General features: G+C 40.0%; 1 protein-coding gene across 3 annotated transcripts in view; it reads left to right on the top strand.

Annotated features, from left to right (window-relative positions):
• drpr (multiple EGF like domains draper) overlaps positions 1–18,116 on the top strand; it is a 174,012-nt gene that overhangs the window by 35,003 nt on the left and 120,893 nt on the right. For all 3 annotated transcript variants that reach the window (XM_083110765.1, XM_083110763.1, XM_083110761.1), the window contains exon 2: positions 1,171–1,221. The gene's annotated coding sequence lies outside the window, so the exon portion shown is untranslated. The remainder of the gene's footprint in view (positions 1–1,170; positions 1,222–18,116) is intronic.

The following is an 18,116-nucleotide window of genomic DNA, read 5'->3' as shown; positions in this document are numbered from 1 at the left end:
GTATCATTTTCCCCTGAAGGTGAAAGTAAGGCTGCGAAAAAATCAAAGGTCAGAGAAAGTAGATAAGACGGCGAACAAAGAGCAATATTGGTTGCCGTGCTGTTACTGAAGAATCCCAATCATTGAACCATATATTTATGGCTCCGTTCTTCCGGTAACCAACTAGCTTCCACGTTGTTTCACATACTGCTGTAAGTGCGTATATATCCGTATTAGAGAATAACTTAAGCAAGAATAGGATGAAAGTTTATATTATTTCCTCATATTATAAGTTGTATAATTGCTTTTACTATCTGACTTATTACATTAATTCTAGGAACAGAAAATAAAAATAATATTGGAGAATGTGATGGTCAAGATTGTCCGTTTTATTATTATTATTATTTACCACGGCTGATTTCTATATGTGATATTCCTAATTCGTATAAGGCTTTGCTATGTACAGGGATGTAGGCACATGGAACAGTGGTTCGTATCCCACTTTAAACTGTAGGTCCAGTTCCGATTAGTCTTGCTGTGCATAAAGTGGACTTAAAACAACAAATCAATCAATCAATATCTACAGGGTGTATCTACCAATGCAGTTTCGCATGCGCAGTAAAGACTCGCATTCAGTCTTGACCATTGAACTGTACCGGCCAACGTTCCACCATAGGACACACTGATTGCGAGCCTTGCAGCTGCCTAAGTAAGCATTGGAGATTCCTGCGCATGCGTGCCTGAACTCAAGACAGGCTTGCCAACTGACATTCGTTGATACTGTAGTTATATCTAGTTTTAGTTTTAATTGCATTTGAAAATAAGTCTAAATCAGGGACCTAGATAGATTCATGTTTTGGTGTCTTAAGTCCATTTTATGCACAGTAAGGTTAACCGGGACTGGACCTACAGTACAGTTTAAAGTGGAATCCGAACCACCTAGTGCCTCCACCGAAGTCGGGGACCTAGATCGCACACGTTGAAACAACCGTTGCCTCTGAATCCCAGAGCATTCAGTAATCGACAGGCGATCTCACCATTGAATTGTCCTGGTGTGGAGGTGGATTCTGTCTTTTCACAAGCATTATATTCTGTTAACTTTATGAAAATAAACATTTCCATATTGATGTACTTTGTACGATTACAAATAAGTTGTTACTAACAGAATGTTTTTTTCTCTTATAATGGCAGGTAGAATTTCCTGGTGGATACCTGCATTGAAATTTCGGGAACCGGAATTTGGTGAGTACCTGCAAATGAATTTCCTACAATATATTCTCTATTCCCATCTGATTTTGTTAAAAGAAAAGTTGGAAGCTGATTTCGTTTCGCAAATAAAATGTTCTGGTCCAAAGTTTTCTTGGCAAGCAGTCAAATAGATTAGAATTTATAGTCATTATCTCCTTGATTGTTTTTGCCGGACCCTGTGGCCGAGTGGTTAGCACATCGCGTTGCGACGCTAAGGGTCCCGGGTTCGAATCCCGCTCGGGCTTGGTTGTTTGTGAATCTCCATTCATCAATTTCATCATTTCATCACTCATCCCCATCTTCGCAAATTAGCCAAGAGGCACAAAACGCGAAGTAAAATAAACTAAATCAATCAATCAATCAATCCTTCATTGTTTAACGGAAAATTGTTGTGAAACAATTTTGCAAGTTAGGTTTGACTTTAATGCAGATTTATAGATTCCCCCTCCCCCAAATGCTAAATTTAAGTTCTCTTTGTACAGAATCGTTAAGGCGATGAGGGACAATTTCCCCTAGGTCTTTCTCACTGGGGCAGCTGCCGATCACTGTTGCCAACTTTGCTCTTTTGGAGCCAGATCTGGCTCTTTCGTGCACTCGTTTTACTGTGAACTGTTGCATCCACCCTCTGCCCCACCATGATGCCACCACTGACTCCGGCCCATAAAGACCAATCTTTGCCATGAGTGTACATTATACACGTGACGTGATATTCATATACAGGCTGCGTCACCCACCCCCTCTTTCCTCCTCAGATATTTTTATACTGTATATAGCGCTGTGGCTAAGGTGAAGATGGCAATATTGTTATCCGGGAATCCTTTATTTTCGATTTCATATGAACATCATTGGATTATTGAGATGGGTGATGCCCCCAAATCTAGGCGGTGAAAACTAAGAATAAATTGCCATCACTTTAATGCTAACCGTAATACAAGCGCCCCCACCCTTCTGACACCTAAAATTACCCTAGGAGGCACTTTATGCAGCCTTCGTTAATATAGCGCTCTTTTATGCACATCAGGTTTGGCAACATTTCCAGGATGGCCGTATGAGGCAAGGAGAAATTCATTAGGTTTATGGGTCCATTATTTTATTCGTTCTCATGGGAATATCAAACATCCAGTGTCGTAGAAAAGTACATGGACGGAAAACTGAACAACTGAACATCCTATCGTGGTTAGGAACAGTAGAAACCACAGATTCCATACAGGAATGATAGTAATCTCTGTGGTAACAAAGCATTGTTCGAATTGTCCAACGCCACACATCACATTCGTGTTTGGAAAATGAAAATATAGTTGCTCGAACATGGACGGAGATTGAATATAAATGATTTTGTGTATGTGTATATACATTGATCTCAAAGGTATTGTTGTCATATTTCACTCTTCAATATATCTTGTTCAGTTCAATGCAAAGATGTAGTGCAGACTGAGAATATAATTGTCGTAAACATCTGAAGAAATCCGTCTGTGTAAAGCACATTCTGAGAATTTGTTGGCAAGATGATATTCTCACCCAGCATTGTACAGTAAGGTGCACAAGTATTACCAAGCAAATCGTCCACCATCATGTTTATTTATTCTCTTTGTTTTACGTAATGAAAGCTTCAAGAAATGAAACAAAACACCCAATTGGCTGCTGACAACTTCTACACTACCATACGTAGATGCAAGAGAAAAATTAATGAAAAAAATTATTGGACAATTTCCCGAGCAATACTTGTGCATCCCACTGTACAGCTAACACCGAAGATGACAGTGGGCAAATTGCCCATTGCTACCTTCATTTTTTTATATAAGGTGTGGCATTTTGATGGCCCTGAAGCATGTTATTGTCCTCTGATTATTGATGTTTTTATTTCCATCCTGACCATCAGATTGCCGGCCCCCCTAGCGGAGTGGTTAACACATCTCTCTACGACTCCAGGGGTCCCGGGTTCGAATCCCGACCTGGCCATGGATGTTTGTGAATGTCCATTCATCAATTTCATCATATCATCACTCATCCCCATCTTCGCAAATTAGCTAAAAGTGGCACAAGCGAAGTAAAATAAAGCAAATCAATCAATCAATGACCAATCAGATTGTAGGAAATAAAGTACATGAAAAATTGTAGTGGACAATTCGTCTACTGTTACTTCTGCTATTCGGTACACAGTCACGAACACTTCTTTGTTGTAAGTGTCCATGACTTCACTAGATCTCTGTGCTTGAAACAAGGAAGCGTTCTATCTGACTGAGCCAGTGTTGCTAATACATGCAGAGATATAAATCTGATAATTTTCACAGGAAATAACCATGATAAAGGTATGCAATGCCACAAACTTGCTTTGTAGTTGCTTGCCTTTGCTTCGCTGATACATACGTCATGCTGACTGTGTACTTGCGTCATTGAAGAGGATTCAACCGCGTAGGCGGTTGTTGGCATGGGGAAAATATATAGAAATAATTACAACGACCTTCAATGTATTACCTGCTTTCCGCTTGTATAGAATATTCTTCACCATAGCTGCGAGTGAGTCATAACAGGAGGTTAAAGGTCGTGCGAGGGTCAGATAACAATGGCATTGGTTGACACCAGAGAAGATGTGGTTTGTTTGTGGTCTGCCGGGATGAAGTGATGACGTAGTTTTCTGCAATGTAAGCTACTTAGCGGTATCACAGAACTCAGTCGTGTCAGTGATTATCCCCACTATTAAGGATTTGAGTGGTTCAGAGTTTTAAAAGGGCGAGAATGGGGATGGGCTATCCTCGTTCCAAGGCTATTTTTTATTTTGAAATAATTGCTTTTCACACTCAAAATTTGTCCTTAGCCTCACAGTTCACAAGTCTTCCGGTGGGCGAGGGTGAGGAGCACTGTGCGAATCACAGCGCTTTGGTGGTGGGTGGAGGTGGGGGGGCAACTCAGTGGTGTATTTGCAATTTCATTTTGGGAGACTCTTTTTTGTATATATGGTACGTACACCCAACGGCAAAATAAACAATAGGCGAATTGTCCACCATCATATTCATTCGGTCTGAATTACACAATGTGTTGACAATGAATTGATATAAAGACGTCAATAAGCAGAGAACAATGCCTGCTTCGAACCAACATAGTTTCATTCCTTAAAACAACACAGGATGTAGAGTAAAAAAATAATGAAAATAGCGGTGGACAATTTGCTTACCATTATCTTTGCCGTTGACTGTACTAGTCAGTAAACTAACTAATGACTTGCGATTCTAAGTACCTTGGAACATTGGTTCTAACCATCGTCATTTAAATCTTATGATAACATTGACATGTAATTAGGGAAGGCTTACTATATTTACATCCTAAGAAAACCGAAAATCATACACATATAGAGATATCGAACTAATAAGACCGAAAACTTGACCAAATTTCTATTGCAGAGTTCAAACTTAACGTCCATCTAACCTAAACTTAACGTCCATCTAACCTACGTACAAGTTTATTGTGAACTCTTTAATACATGTAAAATATCAGCTCAATGACATGAAAACTTAAGGAGAAAACAGTTTGCTATTGTCTTGGCTCAGTGAGGTTGGTCAGTTGCAGAATTGTGTCCTCCTTTAATTCACAAGGGTGCTTGCTTTTCGGCAGAGAAAGCTTTGATGACTTGATGAACCATTATGGACACGAATGATTTTTCAGATGGTATACTATATGCTTTCAATTCAATTTTCTTTGAACGGGAAACAATTTTATTTTCTGGAGGGGAAATCCCCGTCACCCCCCTTTTATTCGTACACTGGTCAGGTCTGCCCTCATGAGGGTCGCTCTCCAGTCAACACTAAAATATCAATAAAGTCAGTCACATTATTTTATGTGGTGGAAGTGGGTTAAGATCGTGACCATTGGATAGATGTCGGTTATGCACGCTAAATATGGGCTCCTCCTACGATATGGGGCATCTGGGTAAATGGTTGCTCGTCTCTTCAGCAAGTTTACGTGAAAGGACTTCAATTCTGTCCCTCGCCTCTCCGTTGTCTAACCTGACCTACTTCCTGCCGCAAGGGCAAAGGTTACGAAGTGCCCTGGATGCGTTTCCGTGACGCCAGCTCGTTTCAAAAAGCGGAAGAAAAAGTTGTTCGACCCGTTGAAATAAGGCGGGAAACTTCCATGGGTTAATCCTGCCATTTTATTATCTCTCCACACCCTCTTCTTTTTACTGTACGTGCTCCATTCCACATCTCGAATGTCATCCTCCTACCGTTGGGCGTCACCATTTTTTGTAGGGGTGAACAGTCGGTTGACATAAAATTGAATAGATTGATAATTATTATTATTATTTTATCATTTCCTCAGGGAGTAGGGGTGGTACCAAGACGAGACAAGTCTCGTCTCGTTCTTGTCTCGAAATTCGAGACTTAAACGAGACTGAGAACGAGACAGGCCTCTGTAATAATCGACACGAGACCGGGGCGTAGTGTTCGAGACTGGTAAGCATTGAAGAAATTTAACCAAACCAAAGCTGCTTTACTTTGTGTGACTTCTTCAGGCATACCAAGTACATATATGTATGGCTAGAAAAGTCATATATTTTGTAGTAATTGCAAAGAGCACCTGTACTGCGTGGTTACATACATATTCCGGATGATTTCCTATTTTTCGAGGGCTCGTAGAGTCAAGCAAAGAAACGTTATCAAGAAAAGTTGTTTGCCTCAATACGGTATGAAGGTTTTTGCTGTGACAATCTCCGTATGTTGTTATTTCGAGATGAGGCCGAACCGAGAACGAGACGAAATCGAGAAGTTGCAAAGTCTCGTCTCCTACCGATACCATCATTTGAGGGAGACTTCTGCTCGAGTCACCAGATGAGTGATTTTCGTGCACAACTAGCATTTTCTTTTCTTAACATTTTATACAGTTTAATACGCTTAAATGAACATATATTCAATTTGTAATCAACTATTACACATCTCGTTCAAGAGAAATCTTGTGGGCGCTATATAAATAACAGTCAATTCTTCACCAAAATTAATAGTTTTATCATATTCTGTACTTCGTTTTCTACCACTTTTGGCTAATCGCTCAGATGAGGATGAGTGATGACGACCAGGGCTTGATTCGAATCCTGAGCCCCTGGTGTAGTCGCGCTGCTGACCACTGCAACATGGAGCTTGGCACAGAATAAATACCTGTATACGGTCAAAGTCAAAATACCCATTAGGAATCCCAAAGAAGGTCACGTCTCAAGCAACTTTCCAGTCATCTGGCAAAATAGAAAGAGTAAAAATTGCTAAACAAGTTCGCTTCCAAGAATTTCTTTATTTTTCCGCTGTCGGAGCAATTCATCCCATACGCGATGTCAATGTGTGAGAGAGTCATCGAATCTCGGCAACCATCCAGATCCACGTGTCTCCCTTTGATTGGATCTCTCGTCCTGAGGTAATGCGACGTTACCTTGCTGATGGTACCGCAATTGAAACTGCATTGGGGCAGAATCCAAGGGAAGGTAGACAACACTGAAATGGTTTTCGCTTAACGTAGTAACTGGTCTCGAATAAAGGTTACTCGAAAAAAAAAAAATCCTTTCAAGATTATGAATTAGTTATTTTCCCGCTTTGACACGAAATGTTACAAAATTAATATTTCAAGCTTAAGAAACAATTATTCTTGAATTTTTACCATTCAACTCAAACAAATACACTTGGCTTGTGACAAAGACCTATTGGTTATTCTGATCGATAGCTGTCATGTGGCGACCACTGCCCATAACCAATAACCATCACCCTAACCCCAGATGGTGATGCCATAACCAGTGCTCCAACGAACCGAAATAAGCAAATGAGGCAAGCACCGGGCCGGGTGAAAGACGAACATGACTTCCCATACTCTCAAGCTGATTTTCTGACAACTCCTCGTGTCTGAACTTAATTCAAACTCACGTACTTGAAATGAGAGCGTGTGTGTGTGTTTAAGCACTTAGCTGGATCCAAGCAATTAGGGAACACAGGAAAGTGGTGGAACGATACAAGATAAGGATTTTCCTTACCACATCCGAAAACTTGAGAACCGCGAGTACAGCCATAATGCAAGTTGTGTATTTTGTAGTCAACTAGAGAGAAACCCTCTTCCTAAGCGAAGGTTGATGCAATCAGCTGCTAACCATCTAATCCTGCCCCTGCGTTGCCAACACGTGTGGCGTTCTTCAATACATCGTCGTCACCTTTAGTCATTACCTGGTGTATGTATAACAAAGGGGAAAACCGTACACAACGAAAGTAAAGACGTAATATTTAACGTTGTTGAAGTTTTTCTTTTAACAAGAAAGGAAGTTATAAATTATAAAAGTTATAAGTTATAAACACGGAGCACTTGATCACAAGCGAAAGGGAATTGAGAAGAAGGCTGCCTGCATGATTTTTTTTCTAAGAAGGGACAGCAGTGTTCTAATTGTCACTTAAGGAAATCCTCATAAAACACCCCACTAGAACAATTTGCATAGACACCCCCTCCCATCCACTGCATGTTCTCTATGTTGATCCATACAAGCACCTCCAAACTGGGCAAAACATCTCGTCAGCAAGGGATATCCAATTCAAGAACAGTGGGTGGAATAAGATCTTGCCCTTGAGTCATAAGAACTCATATTTTATCTTTCATTATTGTTTTACAAATCGTAAAATTGAAACTGAATTGAAAATATTTTGGCGTTGTCAAGTTCGGACTTGAGTCCACTATTTACATTGAAACTGCGTGCATCTTGCTTTCTTAAACACCAAACACTTTGACAGATGTAGTTAATTTTACTTCGCTTTTCTGACACTTTAGATGAAGATGAGTGATGATGCGATGAAATTGATGAAGAGACACACAGAACACTCGCGCCCAGGCCGAAATTCGAACCCGGGATCCCTGGCATCGTAGCGCACTGTGCTAACCACTCCGCCACGGAAATCGGCTCACTTTTTTGATGAATAGTTCTTTGTCTTTTTGCACTTTTTACACGATGCACATATCTTTCACGACACACCTTGTTCGAGGTTTTCACGCTGCAATTTCACTATTCGAGTAAGTTTTCCAGGTATTTAAAGTGGGCAAGTTCCTCCACCCCTGGCTCCCCTCTGCGGACACCTTAGTTAGCGAGTTTGACAGGGGTTTTCTCATCTTGATGTAGCTGTATTGTACAACAGAGCAGAGCTAGAACCACCACACGCAAGGAGAAAGAATGATTGATAGGAGAGAAAGAAACAAAGTGAAAGAGAGAGAGGGAGGGAGAGGGAGAGAGACAAGAACAAAGAAAATAAAGAAATAAAGAGAAAATGAGAGAAGAAGGAAGCATGGGCGTCGGGGGGGGGGGGGGAAGTGAAAAATGCATTGGATCGAAGACATTGAGTGAAAAATACAGGAACGAGGTTATATTCTACCATTTCATCCAAAGAACAAATGGTTTCACATTTTTCAGGTGAGAGGTCATGCAACAAACTTTATGAAACACAATTCCCCCTAACATTTAAAGCTCTTTCTTGAACGAGACGTGCATATGTTAATATCAAAATGCATTTCAGATACTAACTGCATAAAATGCAAAAGAAATAATGGAAAATAGTTGTGCTCGTATTCACTCTTTTGGTGTGAATTAAATAATTATTATTATTATTTCGAATAAAATTTATTTTTGTTAGTTTATTATATTTATTATTGTATAATAACCGTGGTAATATTATCTACTATTCAACTTTTATTAAAAATTCTGGCGACGCCCATGGAAGGAAGTAACACAAAAAGGCAAGAGGAGAAACACGAAAACAATAGATAAGATAAATAAATAAGAATATAAACAGAAGAAATGAATGAAAGAAAAATAATACTGACAGACATGACCTCAATGAATCGATCCCGCCAGGAAATATTTTATTCAATCCTGAACCGACTTCAAATCTCTTAGTGATATTTGAGAAAGAAATCACGAGCGCCGTGAGGCTTTACACAGCTCTTCAAACTCTGTGGACGCACATGGTGGTTCAAACTGTAGGTTCTCCGTCCCGGTTAACCTATCTGTGCATGGAGTGGATATAAAGACGTTCAAAAACTCCCAGCGCCCCAAGGCTCTTATCTGCCGACGCGTGCAGTGGGCGGCCATCGCAGTGTGGTGAACCGACTCGCTTCACGCACCAAGGACGAACGTTGCTCCTGAAGGTCAACCTGTTGGGGTTGTCGACGAGCCAAAAGAGATTCCAGGGCTGTCTCTGTGACGGAGTACTGTAGAAGAACGCAACAAAAAGCGATAATCACGGACACTCCTTCAGTATACAGAATCAGATGGCTGAATGAAAGAGCAGGGTTTAGAAATTTCTTTGACAAGGGATTGAACGTGGCAAAAAGCGACGTCACCGTCCAAGTTTGACAATGTCGTGGTTTAAGTCCACTATATGCACAATTTAATGGCACCGGAAACATTGTGCAGTGTACCTCCCAACGATCCGAACCACGAACCTCTTGATTACAAGGCGACAGCCAAGACACGTAAAATAAGAAAGCGGCAATTACAGTTTAATTGTACGAGTCAAAATGACTGAAACGTACCCCGCCGGAAATCGAAAGCGGTACACAATTTCCAATGCTCAGCGAGAGAGTGATGTTTACACATATCTTTGTGTTTTTATTCCTTTGTCTTGCTTTTCTGCCACCTTTTGTTAAATCGCGACGATGAGGAGGAATGAGGATTAAATTAAATTGGTATACCCTTCACATTCCCAGGCCGGGTTTGGTGAGATCGTGACTCGACCACTCAACGTGGTTAACCACCAAGGCTGGCTGCCACACTGGAGACCCGGGTTCGATTACAGGTGTGTAAATTTTTCAGCAACGTCCCATTCATTCAGCCTCTAAGTAGGCACCTGGGGTGGGAGCGAACTTTGTGGGGGTTAAAGGTGGCAAGAGTGTGGTGTCGATCACATCACCTCCACAAATGGCCAATATTGCAGTGCAGTAGCTACATAATTAGTCGAAACTAATGAGATCACCTTAACAACTATCCTTGCAACATAAGTTCTTACAAGTTATCAACACTATTTCTTCTTTTAACATGTTTTTCTACCGTTGTTCCCTGTGCACGTCAGTTACATGAAACGGACAGGAACATATGGAACCATGATACGAGCTATACGAGGAATTCGCTATCACCATCAACAAGAGGATATGTTTCCTGTAGGATGATATCATGACCCCACACGCCAAGCCATGTGATGCTGCGATATTTTTGCAAATGAAAGAAATAAAGGTTTTTAATGAGAAGGGAATTTAGAATAAAGGAAATAAAATAGAAATAAGGAACGCAATACACAAGAGAAAAAGGTTATGATTTGAAAGAGTAAATGTGAAACAAAGAAGAATCCACCAGAAATGGAAAAGAGTGCAGCGGTGAACGTAAAGATAATATACCATCGGGTAGTCGCGATTCCTACTGCCCGGCATGGACATTGCTATTTCTTTGCAAGTGTCTCTACCAGGAGCGTATATTCTATCTGCGAAGAAATTGTAAATAAATTGTAAATAAAATTATTCATATCAGTGTTATAGATTCTGGAGTTGGCAACCTGATTTCCTATGAGTTGGCAACCTGATTTCCTATAAGTTGGCAACCTGATTTCCTATGAGTTGGCAACCTGATTTCCTATGAGTTGGCAACCTGATTTCCTATGAGTTGGCAACCTGATTTCCTATAAGTTGGCAACCTGATTTCCTATAAGTTGGCAACCTGATTTCTTAGGAGTTGGTAAACTTATTTCTATTCATAGCCTAGGACCACGTGACAGTGAGATAGCCCAGATCTTGGACTGAGTATACGCCACTGAAAGAACGGTTAAAAATTTAATGAGAGAAGAAAATCAAAAATCAAACCGAAAGAATCAGAACAAAGTAAGGGTACCGTCTCATATGTCGAGGGAAGAAATGAATAAACATATCTTTCGAAGTAAGAAAAACTTAGAGAATAAGAAGGGCTGAAGGAAGTTCTCTTTTCCCTCTACATATACTTTCTCCGTTCCTCTCCTTGCCTTACCTCTTATCTCTTTCTCCACCATTTTCTCTGTTTGTGTCAAGCTTTTTGCTTCCTCTTTTTCCACTATTTCTCTCTCCTAATTTATTTTTTCTACCATCCTTTTTACTTCCCTATACATGGTGTTTCCGAGCTGATGATACAAACTTTCAGGCACGATAGAGAAGGGCTCATACATCAATTTGAGATAAGGAACCCTGGTCGAAAGTTATAAGCGAAAATCGGTGTATGAAGATGTAATACTTTTATTACCTGCACAAGTTTCACAAGCTGCTACATTCACAACAGTTGTTCAAAGTGGTGTCCCCCAGCTTCGTTGCAGGCATGACATCGTCGCACAAAGTTCTGGCGTACCCGTTGGAACAACCCCGGGATCGTTCGAACAATATCACAGGCAGCGGGAATTATTGCCAGGAGACCCTCTTCAGTCTCGACAGGTGTCTCGTACACAAGACCTTTCACATGACCCCACAAGAAGAAATCAAGTGAGGTCAGATCAGGTGACCGAGCTGGCCACGGAGAAACTTGTGCAGGTAATAAAAGTATTACGTCTTCATACACCGATTTTCGCTTATAACTAGGGAACGGAACTTTATGTGCTAAAAAACTCAGAAATATTTATTTTTTATGTGTCATAAATGTTGAAAATATGTGATAAAAACAGGAAAATATGTGATAAAAATGAAAAACATTTGGTAACAAAGACAAAATATTACATGCATTTTAAACACCTAAAATCAGTTTCTAAATGCTTACCTCTTAGCGAGCTATTTTTTGGAAGAGTTGCAGTGGATCACCATAGTTTTCTCCAAATTCTCCATTGTAAATCTGTGGCGATTATCTCTAAACAGCATCTTATATTGTGAGAAAGATCGCTCCACGTCACAAGAAACAATTCTTGCATATTTGAAGCACAAAATGTCACTAACGCTGAAGTTTTCCAAAGCTTCTTCTTCCTCTACTTCACCTTCCAAAACACGTGCAATTTGGCACAAAGTTTGAAAACCTTGGTTTTTCCCAAAAATTTCCGTACATTTAGACATTAGCACTTGTGAGTTAGATCCAGTGAGTTCTTCCAGTTTCGTTTCTACTATACGGACTTCACCAACGGAAGCTGCCAAAGTGTTCGCGGACGATTCAAGCTTTCGTATGGAATTAGAGAGAAAGGATAGGTTTGTTGAGATGTATGTCAATTCGACTTTTAAGGAGGGATCCTTCAACAGTTCTTGCAGAATTTCTATAGACGATGCGTCTTCTTTGTCGAGATCGTTTACAACAGATACAAAATTTTCAAAGTTCTGGTCATAATATACAGCTGCATCCAACCAAGTGCCCCACCGCGTAACTACAGGTGTAGGGGGAAGGGGAACCTCAGGACATTTTTGTTTAAAAATGTCTATTCTTCTAGGCGACTTGATAAAAACTTTCTTCCCATTTGAAACCAGTTTATCGACGTTGGGATAAAGAGCTCTTATCTTTTCACATATTCTATGCAACGCATGAGCCACACATGTAACGTGCACCATTTTGGGGTAGCTAACGGCAAGGCCTACTGCAGCTTTTTTCATGTAAGCTGCAGCATCTGTCACTAGGAGAAGAACATTGTCAAATTTTATGCCTTCCGGCCACAATAGCTGCATTGCTTCGTTAAAAAGCTTTGCTATCGTTACATGTGTAGCCCCAGCTAGCTCTCTACACACTAGCAAATAATTTATCGTTGAGACATTTACGTCATTATGTAGCACTCCCACAATCACATTTCCCACTTTTCTACCGGTGGAGTCTGTAGTTTCGTCAATACATACCCAAATATTTTGATTCGCACATTGTGAGCGAATATGTTGTAAGGTTTGCTCGTAACACCTGTGCAGATACGTTTTTCGCAACGTTGATTCGTCAGGCGGTTCGAAGTTCGTATATTTCGAGAGAAAGTTTCGTAAATCAGGGTTCTTTAATTTGAACAGTGGAATATCTGCGGACACAAAAGCTCTGCACAAGTCCATTGAAAACGCGGACAATTTCGACGGTTCCCCAGAAGTAGATGGTGTTTGTTGCCCGATAAGTGCCTGTCTGCCGCTCAAACGTGAAGAAGCAACAACATGCTTGTTGCTACCTAAATGCTGCGTAATTTGCGAACATTGGTCAGCTGCGATAGATTTACCACACGGTTGGCAAAATAACACTTTGCCATCAGTTGAAAACACATCCTTATATTCTTTACAGAACTGTTGCAAACGAGATGAAACACTTGCCTTAACTTTTGGCATATCGTACGAGAAAACACCCACTGCTGCACAAGCACCGAATCAGAACATGACAAAAGCAGAAACACTCTCGAAGCTCTGCATTACGTTGTGCGTTTGCCTCATCTGGGTAATATTTTCCCCCAGTAGGATCGTAGACGAAGCGCCAAAAGTCTGCCAGCGAGCTTGTTCAAAGACAAAACAAACCTAGCACTCTCGATATGAAAGAGGTGCGGATAATAAACATTTTTCCTTGGAAGATTTCGAGGTAGCTGAAGTCAATGAGCGATTTTATGTATGTAAAATAAAAATTCGCAAAATATGTATTTACATACGGAAAACTGGAAAATATGTGTTTTTATGTAAAATAAAATTTGCTGAGTTGACATATAAGGCTATGATCAGAATTTTGGCAAAAACGAGGGTCTCTGTCTTATCGCAGAAAAAACATTTATTTACCTAAACTTCCGTTCCCTACTTATAACTTTCGACTGAGTCGTTTTCGGACCAGGGTTCCTTATCTCAAATTGATACATGTGCCCTTCTCCATCATCCCTGAAAGTTTGTGTCATCAGCCCGGAAACACCCTGTATAGCTCTTGCCAGAACGTTTTGTAGGGGAGGGTTCAGGCCGTTAATATAAAATCGAATAGTAGAAATAATAAAAAATATATTATTACAAACTAATAACAATAAAGCATTCTTACTGTATTTTCACATATTCTACCATTAATATTCTAAAATACATAGTTATTCCATTGATAGATTTTTTTAAGTAAGGAAGAAATTTACGCTCTGTGACGCACCACGTAAGAGAAATCAATCAAGCAATAATTCCAATCGGGATGCGAATGATGCGAATCCTTTTTGGAATTTTGAAAAATCATAGGAGCATTTTTTTCTTATACATAAATTAAAAGTATTTGAAAATAAAATCCTTAGAAAAATGTTTGGACCTGAGGAGTCAGGCGAGTGGAATGTGGAACCACGTGGAATTACATAATTTGTATTCATGTCCATGATATTATTAGAATGATTTAATCAAGAAGACTTAGGTGCGCAGGGCTGGAATAGGAGAGGAAAGAAGAGTTTACAGGATTCTTGTTGGGAAACCTGATGGTAAGACACCAGTAGGAAGACCAAGACGAGATGGAGGGATAATGTTGAGATGAACCTAAAGAAAATTGGTAAGGATGGAAAATATTGGATTGATCTTGCCCAGGAGAGAGACAGATGGAAGGCTTGTTTTGCTGCAGCCACTGGCGTACGCAGAGGAGGGGGCTAATGGGGCTACAGTCCTCTCCGAAATTTTGAGAAAATTGACATTTTTCAAATAAAAGGAGTGAAGAATCCCGTAAAAAACCAGTGGTTAATGCAAAGCCCTTTAATATAACCCCCGAATGCAAACTTCTTACGGGATTCTTCCTTGATTTTTTTAGAATGAAAAGTTCTAAATATAAGAAAAATGTTATTGTGTATGCTGCTAAAAAACAGCTATGTAATAACCGCCTTTACAATTCCAGCCCCCCCAAAAAACAATTCTGCGTACGCCAGTGACTGCAGCCATAAATCTTCGAGTTTAAGAAGGCTAGAGAGTTAGTTAGTTAGTGTATGTATATAAAATATATAATATGTATATATAATATAATATATAATATACATATATATAATATATAATATAAATTTATGGATGAAAACATGAAGTTGGGATAGACAAATGGATAAGCAGAGTAACGTTCTTTTTCTCCCCCCCCCCCCTTTTTGCGTATTTATACAGTAGACTCGCGATTAACCGAGGTTCCAGGTTAACGGAGTGAGTGGTTGGAAAACATGTTTGTTTATGGAGTCAAGTCATCGTCCGCGCTGCACGTGTTCGGTACATTGTCGGTGTATCCGATTGTTACGGTGGTGTTTAAGTCTGTGTAGGCCTATTCTATGCGGAAAAAGTAATCTTCTCATTTATGTTGTACTAGTAATAAATAATTACTATACAGTTTTAAGTGTTGTTTCGTCATTTACGACCTATTAGCACATTGTCTTCGTATTATCCGAGTTTTTCCGTATCCGAGGTAATCTCGGTCCCAATTAGCTCGGATAATCGCGAGTCTACTGTACAAAGAAAGTATTTCCTGTTTGATGTATTGGTTCAAGTGGAGTACTGGCACTGACAGATAACGCTTATCTTTTGCGATGACGTATCAGGAAAACTAGTAATGTATACACATTCTACACTAGAAGTTAGAAAGTACGTATGAAACATTGAACGGAAGTTCATACTTGTACCTGCAAGCAATATTTGTCACCTTACTGCCAAGAGCTCTCTCAACGATTCATAAACCAAGGCATTTCGGTAATGGTACAGAATATGCCGCATTCTAAGCACGCAGGCGCAGAGGCGTCTCCTGAACGCATGCGTCAATTGTGGGAAAAAGGACAGCTTGCTCTGCGACGACATTAATGAGCATTTCTACATTCTAATTTCTTAATATAGGAGAAGTATTTATTTTACACGAGAGCACTCAACTAAGATTACATTACATTTCTTGGATCTGAAGTGACGCATGCGTCAATTGTGGAAAAAGAGTTACTACTTTCTTTCACTTCAGATCCAAGAAATGTAATATAAGCTTAGTTGAGCGCTCTCGTGTAAAATAAATACTTCTCCTATATGAAGAAATTAGAATGTAGAAATGCTCATTAATGTCGTCGCAGAGCAAGCTGTCTTATGCGCAGCATGCACCGCATGCGTTCAGGAGACGCCTATGCGCAGGCGATTATATCACTACTTTTCTTGATTTTGTGTGTGTGCGTGAGAGAGAAGAGGCGTAGACAGGTTCGATTCCCACAACGTGATTTCAGGTGGTAATGTTTCCGGCATAGGCACCGACTTCTTCCAATACTTGGGCGAACCCAAAGCTACACTCTGTCCCCAATATCTCTGGAGAAGGCGAACGAAAGCAAGTCTGACTGCAGTTACCAGTCTTCCCAGCAGCATGTACTGCTTCGCTTTGCCCACTCGATTCCCCCCATCCTCTGTCGCTATGCGCGGTCTTGCTCCAGAGATACTGGGACAAGGTATAAGCAAACTATGAATACCGATTTCCTTTGCGAGGGGGAGGGGGCTTCTTTTCAGTGGTAGAGACCTAAGAATAAACACACGGAGAAAATCCTAAGAAGAACTGTAATTACAATTAACTAGCTATATCGAATTTTATCAACTGAACCAAAATTTCACTATATTTTCATTATGTAATTATACAACACGGCCAGCATTATTTAATATACAACAAACATCATCAATTGTGACACGTCCTTTCCCATTGCACTAATGTTTATTGTTATTAATTGCCTTTTCTCTTGTACAAATGTTTATTGTTCTCTAATCTTAATTTCTGTAATTTACCTATCCCTGATAATGTCAGGATAGTGACTAACCTGTATATACTTATCTTGTAAGGGCTGTTACCATGGCAATTACGATTGTGTTTTGTCTTGACTTTGAAGTTCGGGCTCGGTTTTTGAATAGAGTGATCAAGTTGAATTATAAGAAGGATTCGAGTCTGTGAAAATGGAACTTCAAGTTGTACTTTTCTGGAAGTGTCTATTTTACATGGTTTTTTAATAATTGTGGACTTGAAAGTTATTTGTTATTAGAAGTGAAAGGTTCAGGATTCGATAAATACATACGTGATAGGTTTTGAACGCGAAAAGCGTAAGAAAGTGTGACTATCGAGTGCTACGATTGTGTTGTGACAGACATTTTTCTAGTTGTTTCAAAAGGATACCGGGAAACAATTAGATCGTCCCAACATGGAAGAAAGTAGTAATGAACTTAACGCAGCAAATGCTATGTTAGCTTTGGCTGACGTAACGGAAAACCAGAATGACTGGGCAGATATAAATGATCGAGAAGAAGTTGACAAGACGGATCACAAAAGCAAACGTGTTCCCAAAAGGCAAAGAGAGGAAAACAATGAAGTAGGCCAGGAAAAAGTAGCTAAATCACCCACATCTGCTATACCTAACTTTAATTATACTAGAGATCATTCGGGACCATATATTGTTTTATTAGAAGGAGTGGATAAAAATATTGGCAAACTAAATGGGGGAAGTTTGGGCAATTTTTTTCGTAAAAACGAAATCCCAGTTGATCTAGTAGAGCAATGTGGACGAAATCGGGTGAGAGTCACATTTGCTAGTGCACAAGCAGCCAACACGTTCGTTAATGACCGAACACTACACACACAACTAGCCGTACTGGCCCGCGTACCCCAATCTTTAGTTCAAAGAGAGGGTTTAATTTTTGGCGTGGCCATAGACTTAACAGAAACAGATATTCTGGAAGGAATTGATGCTGGTCCCATACAGGCAATAAGTGCCAAACGACAACAAAAGAAAATTTGGAACTCCGATGCGAATTTCACACTCAGAGATTCCACTGTAGTGTGTGTCATTTTTCGCGGAAACAGACTTCCAGAAAAAATTATATTAAATCTCGAAATCAAGGACGTACAACCTCGTATTAGACCTGTCTTGCAGTGCAAATGCTGTTACAGACTGTCTCATGGTGCAAATCAGTGCAAATCGAAAGCAAATTGCCCACAATGTGGATCCCCAAAGCATGGGGAATCTTGC

Source organism: Lepisma saccharinum, chromosome 24 (genome assembly GCF_977018435.1).
Source record: "Lepisma saccharinum chromosome 24, izLepSacc3.1, whole genome shotgun sequence".
NCBI lineage: Eukaryota > Metazoa > Arthropoda > Insecta > Zygentoma > Lepismatidae > Lepisma > Lepisma saccharinum.
This window is presented reverse-complemented; position numbering and strand designations above follow the sequence as displayed.